The following is a 16,154-nucleotide window of genomic DNA, read 5'->3' as shown; positions in this document are numbered from 1 at the left end:
AAATGTACTTAGTTTAAAAAAATGATTTCAGTAATATCTGTAGTACCTACCTAGAGAACCTATATTTTTGATCAATTATTAATTTAATCTTTGAGGTTATTCGCATTTATTTTGTGAAATGTCCATCTAGCTCTTTTTTCTGCACCTCTGCGACTTCTTATTTGATCTTCTTTTAATAATAATATAATCATAAATAGTTTGTTCTTACCGATATTCACGAATGCATAGACTAATATACTTTATATGCGATAATGGTAACCCTAAAATGCCGTGCGCCCCATTGAATGTTTTTTACTTTTCATACGATCAAAATAATAATGGATATGGAGTTTATCTATTGGCCCATGCCATTTAAATAATGATTATTTATTTTTACTACTGATTTTTGAATATTATTTCTTGCTGTACCAATATTTTACATTCAACATTAAAACTGGCGGACTTATACCGATACTTTGAAATAAATACTTACCATTCATTTAAAATTCTGACAGTTGTTATTTAAAAACTTTTCTACGAGGGTGGGTCAATAAGTCCTTAGAAAAGCCGACAGGTGGCGCGACTAGTACTGTAAGCGGTTTGTTTTCATGCAGCGGCACTACCGATTCAGTATGCTGCGAAGTTTCAATCAGATTGGTCGGGTTGTTGTTTGTTTCTCGTACATTTAAAAAAAAAATTTGCTTGTGGAAAATGGAAAAATGGAAAATGGAGAAAATTGAGTTTAGAGCTGTTATTAAACATTTTAATATAAAAGGGTTAACAGCAAAGGAAATAAAAAATGAGTTGGATTTAGTTCACTGCATATCTGCTCCTTCACTTGCAACTATTTATAACTGGTTAAATGAATTTAAACGTGGTCGTACATCAACAAAGGATGAACCACGCTCAGGACGTCCTGTAGAGGTGACTACACCAGAAATGGTCAATAAAATCCACGATATGGTGTTAAGTGACCAAAGATTAAAGTTGAGTGAGATAATTGAGGTTACAGTGATCTCAAAAGGTAGCGTCATTTCTATTTCACATGACAAATTGGGCATGAAAAAATTTCTGCAAGATGGGTGCCGCGTTTGCTCACAGTCGACAATAAACGCAATAGGGTGGTGGCCTCTAAAGCCCTGTTGTCGCTCATGCAACGCAATCGGGATGAATTTTTTCGTCGCTTTGTGACTGTAGATGAAACATGGATACACCACTATACTCCCGAGACGAAAGAACAGTCAAAGCAGTGGATTGCGAAAGGCGAACCATGTCCAAAGAAGGCGAAAACCGTAAAATCAGCTGGTAAGGTTATGGCTACTGTATTTTGGGATGCACGTGGAATTATTTTCGTTGACTATTTGGAAAAAGGAAAAACAATAACAGGGGATTATTATGCATCTTTATTGGACCAGCTAAAAAACAAAATTGAAGAAAAACTGCCTCATTTAAACAGGAAAAAAATCCTCTTTCATCAGGACAATGCCCGTGTTCACACATGTTTACGATCAATGGCTAAAATTGAAGAATTGAAGTTCGAATCGGTCGACCACCCACCGTATTCGCCAGATTTAGCCCCCAGTGACTTTTTCCTTTTCCCAAACTTAAAAAAATGGCTAAGTGGACAACGTTTTTTTTCAAATGAAGAAGTCAGCGATCGGACAAATGCTTATTTTGAGGACCTTCCGAAAACTTATTTTTCTGACAGTTTAAAAAAAATTGAGAAACGTCTAACCAAGTGTATTGAGCTCCAAGGAGATTATGTTGAGAAATAAAAAAAAAATACAAAAATAAAAACTGTTTTAATGCTTTTTTCTAAGGAATTATTGACCCACCCTCGTAAATTGTCTATTAATACTTGCTTCAAAAATGCACGCCATACTTCAAATAGGTCATGCAATTGTTACATAATAATACACTTACCAAAATATTTAAAATATGCGTATTTATCACAAATTTAGTACAAAAAAGCATTACGCTCGACTTCATGTATCTATGTAGGTAGGTACATAGGTAGAGGAGGAACAGATACTTGTGGACGAAATCACTTTGGAAAATAACGATACCAAAGCCTGAATGAGTTGCCTATACTGCCAGAAGAATCTGATACCATTCTACGCTGCTATAAAATATCAAAAGCGGTGAGCTGTTATGGATTTGGAAAATTCGTCTTTATAATATTCTATTATAGATTATTCATTTTGGACAATCATAATTTTATTGCTTATAACTAAATCATAATCCTACTTATTGTTTTTTTACAATTTCTTCAGAAAAATATGAGTCGTTGCCTTACAGATCGACAGCTCATTCCCGCTACTTAATGTGTTAGATTATAATCCGGAATATATTATTCTGTTCTGTGATATAATCCTGTATTGTATTCGCATTTATAAGATCATGAAATTAGATTAAGAATTACTCATTTCGTCAAACACATTTCAGTTTCCAAAACCTGGACCTGGCTCGGCCACGTGCTGCGGATGCCAGAAGAGAACTTTAACCTGGCTTGCCTGTTCTTCAAGCCGACTGGATTCCGGCGTCCTGGAAGGCCGCTAAATACAATCTACAGAGTGTATACGGCGGAGCTACGGGATGCTGGTTTGACCTAGAACGAAGCAAGAAGACTGGCGAGCGACAGGGATTCTTGGAGGCGCCGCGTGGTGTCCATATGATCCAGTTAAGGGGCGGATATGGGCAAAGAAGAAAGAAGAAGATTATCACATATTATCTTTCATGGCTAATTATTATTCACCTTTTTCAACTATTTTGTTATAATACTGGAAGCATTAATTAATATATATATTGGCACGTACAGAAAAGGACATTCGTATTTGTATTGGTTCTGTTTAGTCACATTGAGATACTAATAATGTAGAAAACAATACAATAACACTTCTGCGAATCGCCCATGTAGAATGCTTCCAGTATAACAGAAACCTGAAATTCCTAAAACCTATAGACGAAACTCCATGGACACGAAGATGGTAAAAACATATTCCTTCTGGACGTAATAACCAGATAAGTGAAATAAATACACATCACAAAATTGATCTAATAGATATTAACATTTTAATAAATTATGTGGTTGTGCGATGCAACTTTTGATTATTGTGTCTCGATACTCCATAACTGCATTATTCAAGTGGATGTATTCTGAAATATAAAACATCGTAAAATACACTGCTACTGTAGAGCGTCCACTACCTTTAACATTATCGATATTATGTATGGAGACCCGCTCAGGATGTGGGGCCATGAATTCGTCCAACCCATAGGTAATAACTGAATAAAATAGGCTGGTAGGTAAGTAAATTATAAATACAATCATATCTAAATATATAATATGTATTCACAAATTTGATTGATTCCAAAGTGAGTTAGGTTAGTTAGGAAGTCATACCATCAAATATCTGATCATAATGACAGAATTATTACTACATATTTGATACCAATCGATATCCAATCAATCCCATAGCTTACGGGCCGCACGAAATTGTTTTTTTGCTAATTATTTTTCAAATTTCAAATTAACACGTTAATTACAAAATTAATTAAAAGGGCCCGTAAGCATTGTGTTAATGCTCTAATTCTAATTGAATCTTATATAGTGAATAGCCATAAATGGTGCACACTAAACTTTGTCGGTCATACATATTTGTTTTCATTGAAATATGATTATAATAAATTATTTACAGACGGTGTTGGTTAGTTTTTTAAACTCAATTAAACCCTTCGAAACCAAGCCATAATAGATAATAGTAAAAAAATACTCGTACCTATATCTATATATCTAAATTCATGCAATAAAATCATACATAACTTTGGATAATTTTATAGATAGATTGATATTTTTTATATATTATAGTTTGGTTTAGGCAGGGGTTAATGAATTTAAAAAAAATGAACCAACAATATGTGTAAAAATGTATTTTTAATCCAATTTAAGTATGAATGAATAAGTGTGCACAATTTTGTCGTATCGACCAAAGTACTATACCAAAACTACTATGGCTTGATTTAGGCAGGGTTTAATTGATTTTTAAAAACTAACCAACACCATCTGTAAACTGTAGTCTTAGTTCAATAAAAACAAATAAGTATGACCGACAAAGTTTAATGTGCACTATTTATGCCGGATCTTAACAGCCTACCTCCACCCTTCGCTACTGATATACACGCTAGTTTGTCATCATTGTTTTGGTATTGTTAATCGAATTACTCAAGTAAAAAATCATAATATTTCCTTGTTATTGCAAATACCACAACCGTTGCATGTCTATAACCAGAAATTAAAATTGGCATGCTGAATCTTGTTTGAACGAAACATTGTGTTCCCAATAATATTAGTTTAATTGGGGAATACCATTGTTAGTTGTATGCATCATTGTGGTTATTTGAATGATAAACACGGTTTTATCTCATATAATATAATTATAATAAATTATAATAATGAAATAAACAATATAGTAGGCCGCAGCGGTGACAAACCGGCACTTATGTACGAAGCTTACCCATCAAACGTTATTAGTGTGTATGTTAAGCTGAATGTGGGAAATTGACTATTACATGAAATGGGAAAAATTTTGCTTAATTCATGTAATAGTCAAGCCCGTTGCCTTATTCATGAATTAGGTAAATTACCTGCTGAGTGCGTGAATTCGCCAGGGTATGGAATTCTTAAACTGTCAACATGGCAGTAGAAAAAGTAAATTTAATACGGATGGTTTTATTAGTTATAATTGGACATAATATAATATTATTGGGTTAGGTTAGGTTAGGTTTTGTAATTGTGAATTTTACTGAATGTCCATTTTGAGGTTAGCTAATAAGTGTCAAAAAACTATCAAATCATACTATCACAAACAAAGAATCGACCATTGCACGATTGATACTCAAGCACGAATTAAATCGCGAAAATACCTTTTAATGAAATTCTTCCGTTATCATATTATAGTTTTAGATTTTTTCTGGGCATAGTAAATGGATATGAACGTCATTGTAGTTATTGATTGGTATATTCTTATATTATAATCAATGACATTTTTTTACACATTTGGTTAGTTTGATAGTTGCAAAAAAACACCACCGTAGCGCTACTATCTAATTTTCCCAATGCATGAACTAGGCAGAAAAAATACTGCCAAATTCACACACTAGGCAGATATTTTGCCTAATTCATGAATAAGGCAACGGGCTTGCATTTTTCATGATTTAGGCAAAATTTTGCCCATTTCATGTAATAGTCAATTTCGCACATTCGGCGTAACATGTACAACAAAAACTATTAACCTCCACTTTTGACCATAAACAACTATCGCAAAAATGTCTAATCATTTGTTTCCAATTAGCTGTAACAAAATAAAATAGTCGTGATAAAGCAGCCCACAATACTATTGAATCTATTGTATTGTGTTATTATTATTTATTATTATTTTAGATATTTCTAACTGTGTTTATATTTATGAAGAGATTTCAAAATGCATACTTAGTCAATAACTAAGGTATAGGAATGAAATTGTGGTGTAAACAGTTTTCTCGAGACTGGAGATTAACCATTTCTGATTATTTCTCGAGAATTCTCGATCACGACATCTAGTTTCGATGAATTATCGTGAATATTTTTATCACTACTTACGTAAGATGAATAAAATGTTTTTAAATTAAACTATCACAAGAATACTTATAGCGTACTATGTTATTAATTATTTTTTGAAAACATAATAAAAAAAACTAATGGATGCGGGTTACAGTCCCGCTCCGCATCAATGCTTTTCTAATACGTATGTTTTTGAGGTGTTCCAAATTATGTATGTAAGGAGTAAAAAATCAAAATACACATTTATTTTATTAATATCCTTATAATATTACAGTTGCATCTATTTCATAAATATATAGTCAAAAGAATGGTAAAACTAAACTTATAAGACATATTGTGATTTAATACCATGTATTTATATACTAAGCAATATTTTCTGCAAAATGAGGGTAATAAAATTATTGGTTTATTAAGGCCCAATGCATTATCAAACGTGAATAGCACCGCGATTTTCGAGCGCTATTATCACTCCGGTAGTACGTCACAATGATGTCATATGACGTCATGTCGACCGGGCAGCTGGCACTCGCAAGTTCTAACATAGGGCCCCTGCAGCCCGATTTCCTAACTATCGTCTCGTGTGCCGCCCACTCGAGCGTGTATTGGCTGACGTCACAATTACGTCATGTCGTCTGGTGCCACACGAGACGATAGTTAGGAAATCGGGCTGCTGCACCGCGATTTCCTAACTCTCGTCTCGTGTGGCACCAGACGAGATGACGTAATTGTGTCGTCACGCTCGAGGCATGCCGACCGCGCACAGAATAACCATAGAAAATATTATTATCATACACCTATATGTGTATGGTGACAATGAATAGCGCCGCTGTCTGACCACTCGCTATTTTCTCGAATGCTATTATCACTCCGTTAGTACGTCATAATGATGTCATATGACGTCATCTCGACCGGGAAGCTTGCACTCGCAAGTTCTAACATAGAGCCCCTGCACCGCGATTTCCTAACTCTCGTCTCGTGTGGCACCAGACGAGATGACGTAATTGTGACGTCACGCTCGAGGCATGCCGACCGCGCACAGAATAACCATAGAAAATTTTATTATGATACACCTATATGTGTATGGTGACAATGAATAGCGCCGCTGTCTGAGCACTCGCTATTTTCTCGAATGCTATTATCACTCCGGTAGTACGTCATAATGATGTCATATGACGTCATCTCGACCGGGAAGCTTGCACTCGCAAGTTCTAACATAGAGCCCCTGGGCGTATGCTTTACGTGGAACTGAAATTGTTATGAAACGTCACTCAGGCATGTTTATCACGTAGACAAGCCCACTTATCTATTATTAGTACGACTATACATTGGATTCCAAAGCTTATTGGCTAACGGCTGAAGTTGGTATTTGCTCAAAAATGTTTGTAATCTGCACAATGGTTCTATTTCAAAGATTCTCGTTTATCTAGCAGGCAACATTCCCTTTAATTTGTCTATCGTGTGTGCGGATCATCAACGCATCTGAGCAGTGGCGGCGTAACTAGGGTTGGTCTCACAGTCACCCGGTGCGGTATATTTACACTCCCCCCCCATAAACACACACTTACAATAATTTTCATTAAAATTAATATTTTTAAGGTATTTATTAATTTCAGTGATTTTATGTTATAATAACACTAACAACGATAATTTTTAAAGTAAGTAAATAAAAAAATAGGAAATAAAGAAAAAAAGTATTTGTTGATACAATATATTATTAAATACTAAACTTGCAGAACTTTTTGGCACGAACACTTTTACCGTTTAAATAATATTGTTAGGAACTGTAATGTTTTCACAATAAGGACTACTATGAGACTGTACTGACAATGTTTCTTGCAAGTTGAAACATGTCAAAGAGTAAGAAATATAGAGGACCCGGCACATAGGTGGTCATTGATAAACACTAAAAAATCTCTCAAAAATCTTCTTCGTATACTTTAGCACGCCGAGAAATGAATCAAAGAATTGTGCATGTGATGGTTTCATGCATTCGAGCAAAACTAAAATCTGGCAAAGGAAACAGACAACTTTATATTACAATATTTTTGTGTGAGGACTGTGCGGGCGATGAAAACATGTGTGCGGACCAGTGGCGAAGGGTGACTTTTGGAAACAGGTAGGCTGTGGAGAAAGCACACTTGTTAGATGTATTAACGGGAAATAAGAAGATAATCCGACATAACTACTGACGGATAGGTAGGTACACAAAAACCGATGAAATTTAAAAAGCTCACTGATGTTATAAAATTAAGCAATTAATTTGAATTATGTATTTTCTTAAATATAAACGCAAGATACGCTCAAAATATATTGAAAATATCCGTTGTTGTGAATCTGTTCCATAACAATTTATAATTTAACCCGTAAACTAGACATTTTAAAATAGTTCTACATTTAAAACACAGACTTAGATACAATATCAGATTTCAACTTACATAATTGGCTGAATAAATTGTCTTAGTCTATGAATAAACTAACTGACAAATAAAAATCACGAGATAAATTATTTTTAACAATGGACAATATTTATATGTGATTGAAACCCTAGAAATTATTTTTTTAAATTATCTTATAAATTATTTTGAATAAATGTGAACTTACGTAAAATCTAAGCGCTCCTTAAATAGCTTACCAATTTATATGGGCCGCCGCAGACGTCTTGAAATTATGAGAAACAAACTTCATATAAAAAAAGTTTTCGATTCACGCGAACGTAATCCACACATTATGTGAAGCGAAACGAGGTGTAGCTTATTTTTTTTAAGCCTTCGAGACATGCTATAAATGGTGCTTATTGAAATAGTGGAAAAGATCGTAAAATTATTATGACAATTGACAATTATACGATAGATGTCGTTGGGCATATTGAATATATTATTATGTGATTATATTATTTAATATGTCAATATAAAATTAAAAAATATTTTTCTTAAGAAGGTAGGCTTTAAATAATCGCCTAGTATGGAGTCTTCGCCACTGATGCGGACACATCTTGGTAGGTGTGCGCGCGCACACGCGCACACCTTACAGGGAACATATTGAGCAGAATAAATAAGCTCTTTCATGTCATTTAATTTATTAATTCATAACGCAGTAAAATAAAATTATAATTAATTGTATTTTAGATATTTTACAATTTTAAATTCATTATATTATATTTTAAATTTTGCAACATTTTAATAATATATTATATTTAATTTCTAATTAAATAAATAATTAACATATTTTGCTGATATCTTTTAGAGCAAACATTTAAAAACTTTGAAACAAAATAATACAATGAGTGCAGTTCCTATTATAATAAATACATATAGGTACTTTGATAAGATAAGACATTAAATTGAAATCGAATTATTGCTAATGCGGTTAACTTGTATAACATTGTCACTAAATATGAGCTCATTGATCACAGACAAATGAATTTTTTTAAATTATTTATGAATGGACATAACAATGAATTAATGGTATATTAAAACAATTAGAAATATGTTTATCATGAAAATATCAGAGAATTTATTATTATTATGTAATTATAAATTATAAACCAAAAAGATGTAAGTGACAATTATTTACAACTTTATACAGTAAATTGACAAAAGAATTTAATAATTATAATTGGTTCCTTCATAATTATATTTTTCATTAACTACTGTATCAAAAAATAGTCCCTTACGTCGTTTTAAGATTGAGTCATGAATCATGATGGAATGTGTCCGGAAATTTGTACTTATGCAGTTGGCCGTATCACAGTTCACCGTGGGATGTTGGCCATATAGTATTGACATCAAATTCATGTCTAGCCTTGCCTGTATTGTCATAGCCTTGGGATACTCTGGCTCTAATCGAATTTGAAAATTTAATTTAATACCTTTTAAGTTTATTTTCATTAAATTTATATAATTAATACGTAGGTATGCAAAAACATTAAAAAGTATATATTTTTTTTTAAAGTTTTATAGAAAAAAAAAACTATATAAAGTGTGCTCGCTTTGGAAGCCAGTATTTTTAAATTTACTTTTGAAAATAAGGTTATCAATATTAATTTTAAATATGATGCTATAATAAGAACCTGGATTAAAAAATGCACATTCTATACATATATTTTTTTTAATTCACTTAACAAAAAAAAATGTTCCTGGATGCGTATTAATTATTTAAAATGTAAGTGATCACTGATCAGTACAATGTATCAAATTGCAGGTTTTGCTAAAAACGCAACTCTTGCCTTACGACGCTAAACAATTTTGAACATTAGATTAGAGCTTGAGAGAAATACAATAAAATGGATTCGTAATAGATACTATCCAAACTCAATTATTTTTTCTCTCTCCTAATTGATGCTTCGCAGAACAGTTGATCCATATAATTTTCACTAACACCAAAATATAATTGCAAAATTTCCATGGGTATAGCAATACATCTTTTGCACCTGAACGCATTTTCAATATCTGTATCACTATCCAAGCACCACTCTTCAAAAATCATCTTCTTGTACACATTCCCTCTCATGTAAAACGCCACTTCAATGTAGTACAGATCCTTTGGTCTTTCTGTCAAAACTGTCCAATACATCATGCCTTTGTTGTTTTCGTCGAAGATGACTCTGTGGAAACACCAAAATATCTCATCATCGAACATCCTTACGCTGACCGTGTTGGTGTACAACTTGGTGTTTGCCCAAGCGACGCTTTCACTTGCGGATAACGCCAGTTGGTGTCCGTGGTTGTCTTTACAGTGTTTCAGAAATTCGCGACGTGGTCCACTCCACAGGCAAACTTCTACCCCATTTTTCAAAAGCAATCTGCATGTCAGAAGTTTTTCATCTCTTTCATTAATTATTACCTTGGATGAATCCGTTTTCGGTGTACTTTCTTGGGTTATAACTGGTGGTATGCTGTTGATAATATCGACTATATCAGAAACGGAAGGTCTGCCATTGGAAGTCGACGGCTCCTGCATAACATCTTTAGTTTTTAGTGATTGATTAACGACTTCAATTTTATTAATTTCAGAATTGTTTTCAACAAATGGTTTAAATTCTTCAAACAATTGTTTACTAACACAAACGTTGACACCATCAGCATTAATTAATGGCACAACCGATTGAGGTTCCTCTTCATTTGGTTGTGTGTTATTTATATTTTCTTTCTTTCCATCTTCTTCCAACACTTTGTTTGTTTCTATATTACTATTAATACAATCCGCATTGGATTCATTTTTTATAAATTCTTGATTCGTGTTATTTTGGCTATCAATTGATATAGTTATAGTATCGTTGATACAAAACATTTCTTGAGTGTGATTATTATCGGTGTCTTTAGGTATCTCAACATTCAGTTCTATGTTTGTTTTACTTTTATTATCAGGTAACACACCTACAGGTAAATCAATAACACCTTCCTTACTTGTACTTGCTTGAGAAGCTGCCTCAGTTTCTGATTGTATATTTTTATGGATTCTGGGCGCTATCAGAGGTTTCTTCGATTGGTTCTCATTACTTCCCACGGTTTGAACGCAAGATAAGGTTATTGCTGGTACATCATGCTTTTTTCTCAATTCCACAGCATTGGGATCATCATTCACAGTAATATCACCACTTGTTATCAGACTATTCCTAATTTTTTTTATTTCACTGACAGTTACGTGCTCTATTATGTTTATGGGCACAGCTTTTTCAGAATTGAAAAGCGAACTAATTTCTCTTACACTTTTACGTTTAGAAACTTCGTCAGACATTTTTTATAATGCACTATTAAACAAATTAATATTGAATACGTTATTTCCCGCGAGCGTTTATGCTCTTGTAAATATAAAATATCAAATGAGTAATCATGTGTTCGCGACTTAAGTTTTATAGTAATTATTATTTGTGACCGCATTTGTATATTTAGCTTTTATCAATTTCCTGAAAATTGCGACATAATCAGTGTTGCCAACCTAGTATTTTTTTTTGTTAGATCTAGCATTTTTTCCAGACATATAACTTGAAAAATATGCATCTGGCGTATGACGTTAAATCTAACATTTTAAACTTACTCAATCACACTAGAATATTACATTAGCGATATCCAAATTTCGTACCTACACTACCTGGCAGTGGCGAGGGGTGAAGGTAGGCTGTTAAGATTCGACATAAATAGTGCGGACTAAACTTTGTCAGTCATAATTATTTGTTTTCATTGATAATACTGGTTTCACATAATTTAATAATAATCTGGAGCGGTTTCGGTTTTACGGGGACATTGTTAATTGTTATAAAATATAATTTCAGCTATTGTATAATTGTGTATTTCATCCGGGACCCATGGGTTCGATTCCTGGCGAGGGCACAATATATTTATGTGGTTTTCTCAAAACCTGGGTGTTTGTGATTGTTTCACTTATATTACTAAATACCTGTTATTGGGCCTGTAGGCCTGTGTAGTGTAAAAAAGAATTTATAATAATATGTAAATATTGTGTTTTATTTTATTCACTAAATGCATGATATTTAAAATTGAATATTTACCTGTTGATTGCGAAAAAATAAATTTGTCAAAATATGACTTTAACTATAAATCCACCAGTATAAGTTGTCCGCTGAGCGAGGGCGCCACAGTTCAGCACTTGAAATGGAAAATTTAACGAACCGGAGCGATCGTTAATTTTCTGAAAATAATAACTTACTTAGTTATCTAATTTTATGTGTGTTTTATAAAAATAAGTGTGTTAGAATTTTCGTTATAAGACCATTCTAGCTTAAACGGTAAACATATTTTTTCCACGAGACGGAACGACAATGTTGCCGATTTTACGACCCGGAACGGCGCTCCGGTGTGCTCCGGTCTATTTCGAGCCCTATGCCACAAATGCTGACATTTGTCATAACATTCAATACTTTTTATACTGTGATGAACTTAGTTCTAAATTCAAACATCTGAGGATTTATGATGGTAAGTATATCTAAGTAAGTAAGTCTAAGTAAAAGAAAATCTATCATTTTCCTTACCAGCGTATTTTCTCTTACATGGATTTGGTTATGTTTTTGGTAACAACAGCTGGCAACATTCGTAACATTCATTCGGTGCGTATATTTTTTTGTTTAGAATCCTGGTATTCCCAGAAATATAAATATTTGGGTACATTTATTCAAAATAGGTTCCTATCAAAGTCATGTTTAGTATCTATGTGGTATTAACATATTTTTGTTCTTTACGAGAAAGTTAGCCACTTGCTCAACCTATTAGGTCCATACACTGACTTCAAACATATATTGATAAACAATATAATAATATGTATTTGCCTGACTTAGGATTCGAACTCGGGACCCATGACATTATAAGCCGACGCGTTAATCGCTCGACCATCATTATTAAAACCTCCACCCCGTGGAGGTCCATATGATCTTCATGGGATCGGACATGGTCAAAAAATATATGTGGGTAACTGTACTTACTGACCGGAACTAGTCCTTCGCATCTATTCTATACACAATACTGCTTTCGGCCGCTGACTAGGGTAGGAAAGTATCCAAGTATTAGCGCTTATTGTAACAATTACAATAAATTAGTTGTAATTGTTACAATAAGTGTTATGTTTTAACAGCACCTCTCTTGGCTGTGATAAATTTAAGAGTGAGATAGACAGTTTTGACAGTTCAGACGGCTAACTTATTGCACCTAATTGTTACAAGTGTATATATTTCGATACTTTCCTACCCTATTTAGCTACCGTAAAGGCCGAAAGCAGTCTTGTGTATAGAATAGATGCGCTTATGGGTGAAAATTTGGTATGAGATTTGCTACTTGGTAGTGAAAAAAAAAATTGGTATACCAATAAAATATGGCTATATTTTCTCATGGTATGTTCAATAATTAGAATGGTACAATCTCTTGTGAATTATTCGTTGAATAAAAGAAATACAAGTTAATTAAAATTATTAGCAAGTTCAAGTACCTAAGTTACAACAGAACATATTGGAGTGATCCGTGACGTCGGTTAATAATTATTAAAGTACTAAATACTTTAATTTAGAATACAAAAACCGATCGTCTACCGTAACTCAATACGGAGAGCGCTTATGAGCAGGTATTAAAAAGGCCAATAGTTAAAATTTGTTGCAATTAAGCATGGCAGTCGTAGCATAGTGGTAATGCACATGGCGCGATACCCAAGAGACGCAGACTCGATTCCTGCCGGGTGTTTTTCTATTGACTATATTTTCTCATGAGTGTTTTCAAAATTATGTAGGTATATTAGATTCATTATTGTTGTCATAAATTTTAACAATAACTTGTATGCGCTTTAAAACTGTGTTTTTTTTCCATGATGATTTGTCAATTATTGCCAAACAATACTGAAACAAATGTTAATTTTGGTGAGAATCAGAAAATAAAGACTTAAAAAATCTATAGTACTAATTTGATAACCGTATATATAATACGAGTATAATAGGGTAGAAAAAGAACTAATAACATACAATCTACACTATGTACGAGTATTATAAAAATAAATTTTTCTTCGAATCTCTACAATATGTTCGATTGCAACGCTTTTAATACTGATAATTTATATTACCTACCTACATACGTATTATGGATAAGATAATATAAAATACATTCAAAGAATTTTGATAAGGCTGGATAAACATTTTTTTAATAAAAAGAGACTAGTCGAGCCAGCTGGCAATGGCCTGCAATTATTGGCTCGGTAGATTAAAATATCCAGCTTGGCGTTTTAACCACAATATAGCGGGGGTTTTAATTTAACATTTAAATAAATCTATTTGGTGGCGCTAAAAATGATAATGACTAGGTTTTTTTTATTACCCACCACAATAATTAATGTTTTAATTAATTTAGAAATAATAAAATTATTAATTTGATTATTGACTCATTCGTGGCTGGATTGCAAATGAGTGTTATTAAAACGTATATTTTATCAAAATGTCAGGACGTTCACAGGATGTGCGTAGGACATATTTAAAATTCGACAAATATTTTATATAAAACAGGATTTTAAATTTTATTTATAAAATTGCCGTCATAAAAACGGATCGTATCGAAAGTATTGACAGGGCTTTTTTTTTTTTTTTTTAAACGGTGCCGGAACTCACTTCTTGCCAAACAATTTAGCTATTGTAAAATCGTCATATATTTGAATACAAGGATATAGGGATTTTCATGGTACCCACAACCTGAAGCGGACCCCCTACCTATCACTAAGAATAAAGGCAGTGTGATGCTCTATAATAGCGTTTTTCAAATGGTGTTTGAGGTAAAATTAAAGGTATGCAGTAGAGGTGAGTTGGAAATACTGTCACCAGTTTATGTACTCAAGTTTCGGATGAAACTACCCATACTCAGTATGTGTGGCCCAAAAAAACTTGTGATGATATCATCGCGAGTCGCTGTGCACTCGCCAGTTGGTAGACTTTCAACACTATTGACATTAAATGCGCACGAACGAGATAGCGCTTGAATATATGTATATTTAAATTTATTAGTCTATTGCGTTCGAATGTATGAATAATAGGACAAAAATTTTGTGTCGCAGCACAGTGGTGAGATGACGCACAGGCGTAGGCTTGTTATATGACCGCTCAAAACATGTCTAAAATTTAAAAAAAAACACTGTTATTCATTTTTGTTAACAAGAATATTGTAACCTAACAGAAAAACAACTCATGAATTTAAAATGTGTTGAAAATTTTATAATAAATGGGACTTTTCGGCAGGCGGAGCTCAGCGTATTTTTAGGGATTCTATTGAGCCGATATACAGTCTGAGTTCCTGAGCCGATACGTATTTCAAATACTAATATGGAGTTGGTTTTAGTTTCAGTTGAGTCTGAAACTTTTGTCGCATACGCACGCCAAACGCTCTATATAGTATTCCATATACTAGTAAGTATTTTGGAACAAGTTTATATACTAAGATTTTTTTATACGGGTAGTAAGTATCCTTAGTCTTCAAAATCGATCAGTTTTCCCATCTCTAGTATGCAGTGTATCAACAAACGTTAACCAAAAAAATGCAATTACACAACCACATATTGTAAAATGTTAATATGCCTGAAGGAAATTAGCGCCGCAGGCGATTCTATTTACGATTAGAGCAAATTTGTGATGTGCGTTCCAATATTCGAATCCATAGTTCAGTCCAATTTTCGTCTGACAAATCGTCTCGATTCCTTTTCTTATAGTTGAGTCTATGGCCGAATGTCTCCTTCGACTGAGTTACCACCGATCAATGTATGTATTTTGAATGATCGAAAAGTGTCAAATGTGGTCCGACGAGTTTGATGACCAAAAGTGCCGAAACTGTTTTGATCTTCAACGAAGCTCTTATTGGGGTAATAATTAGATTCATTTGCGAAAATTCGCGTCCACATTCACTTAAAGAAATGGTAATAGAATTCAATGCACATATCAAACGCGATAGTTTTTCAGGATATGTCTTTTCATATGAGATGATTCAGGAAAATTAACTTGTACTATGTAATCGCGAACAATGTTTCATCTAATTGGTTTTGAAAAATTAAAAATACCGTGAAAAAATGTGCCGGAACGCCGTTCCACCGCGTTACATTACAAAAA

Source organism: Rhyacophila brunnea, unplaced genomic scaffold (assembly GCF_057557595.1).
Source record: "Rhyacophila brunnea isolate RB1 unplaced genomic scaffold, BYU_Rbru_1.0 scaffold_10, whole genome shotgun sequence".
Classification (NCBI taxonomy): domain Eukaryota; kingdom Metazoa; phylum Arthropoda; class Insecta; order Trichoptera; family Rhyacophilidae; genus Rhyacophila; species Rhyacophila brunnea.
This window is presented reverse-complemented; position numbering follows the sequence as displayed.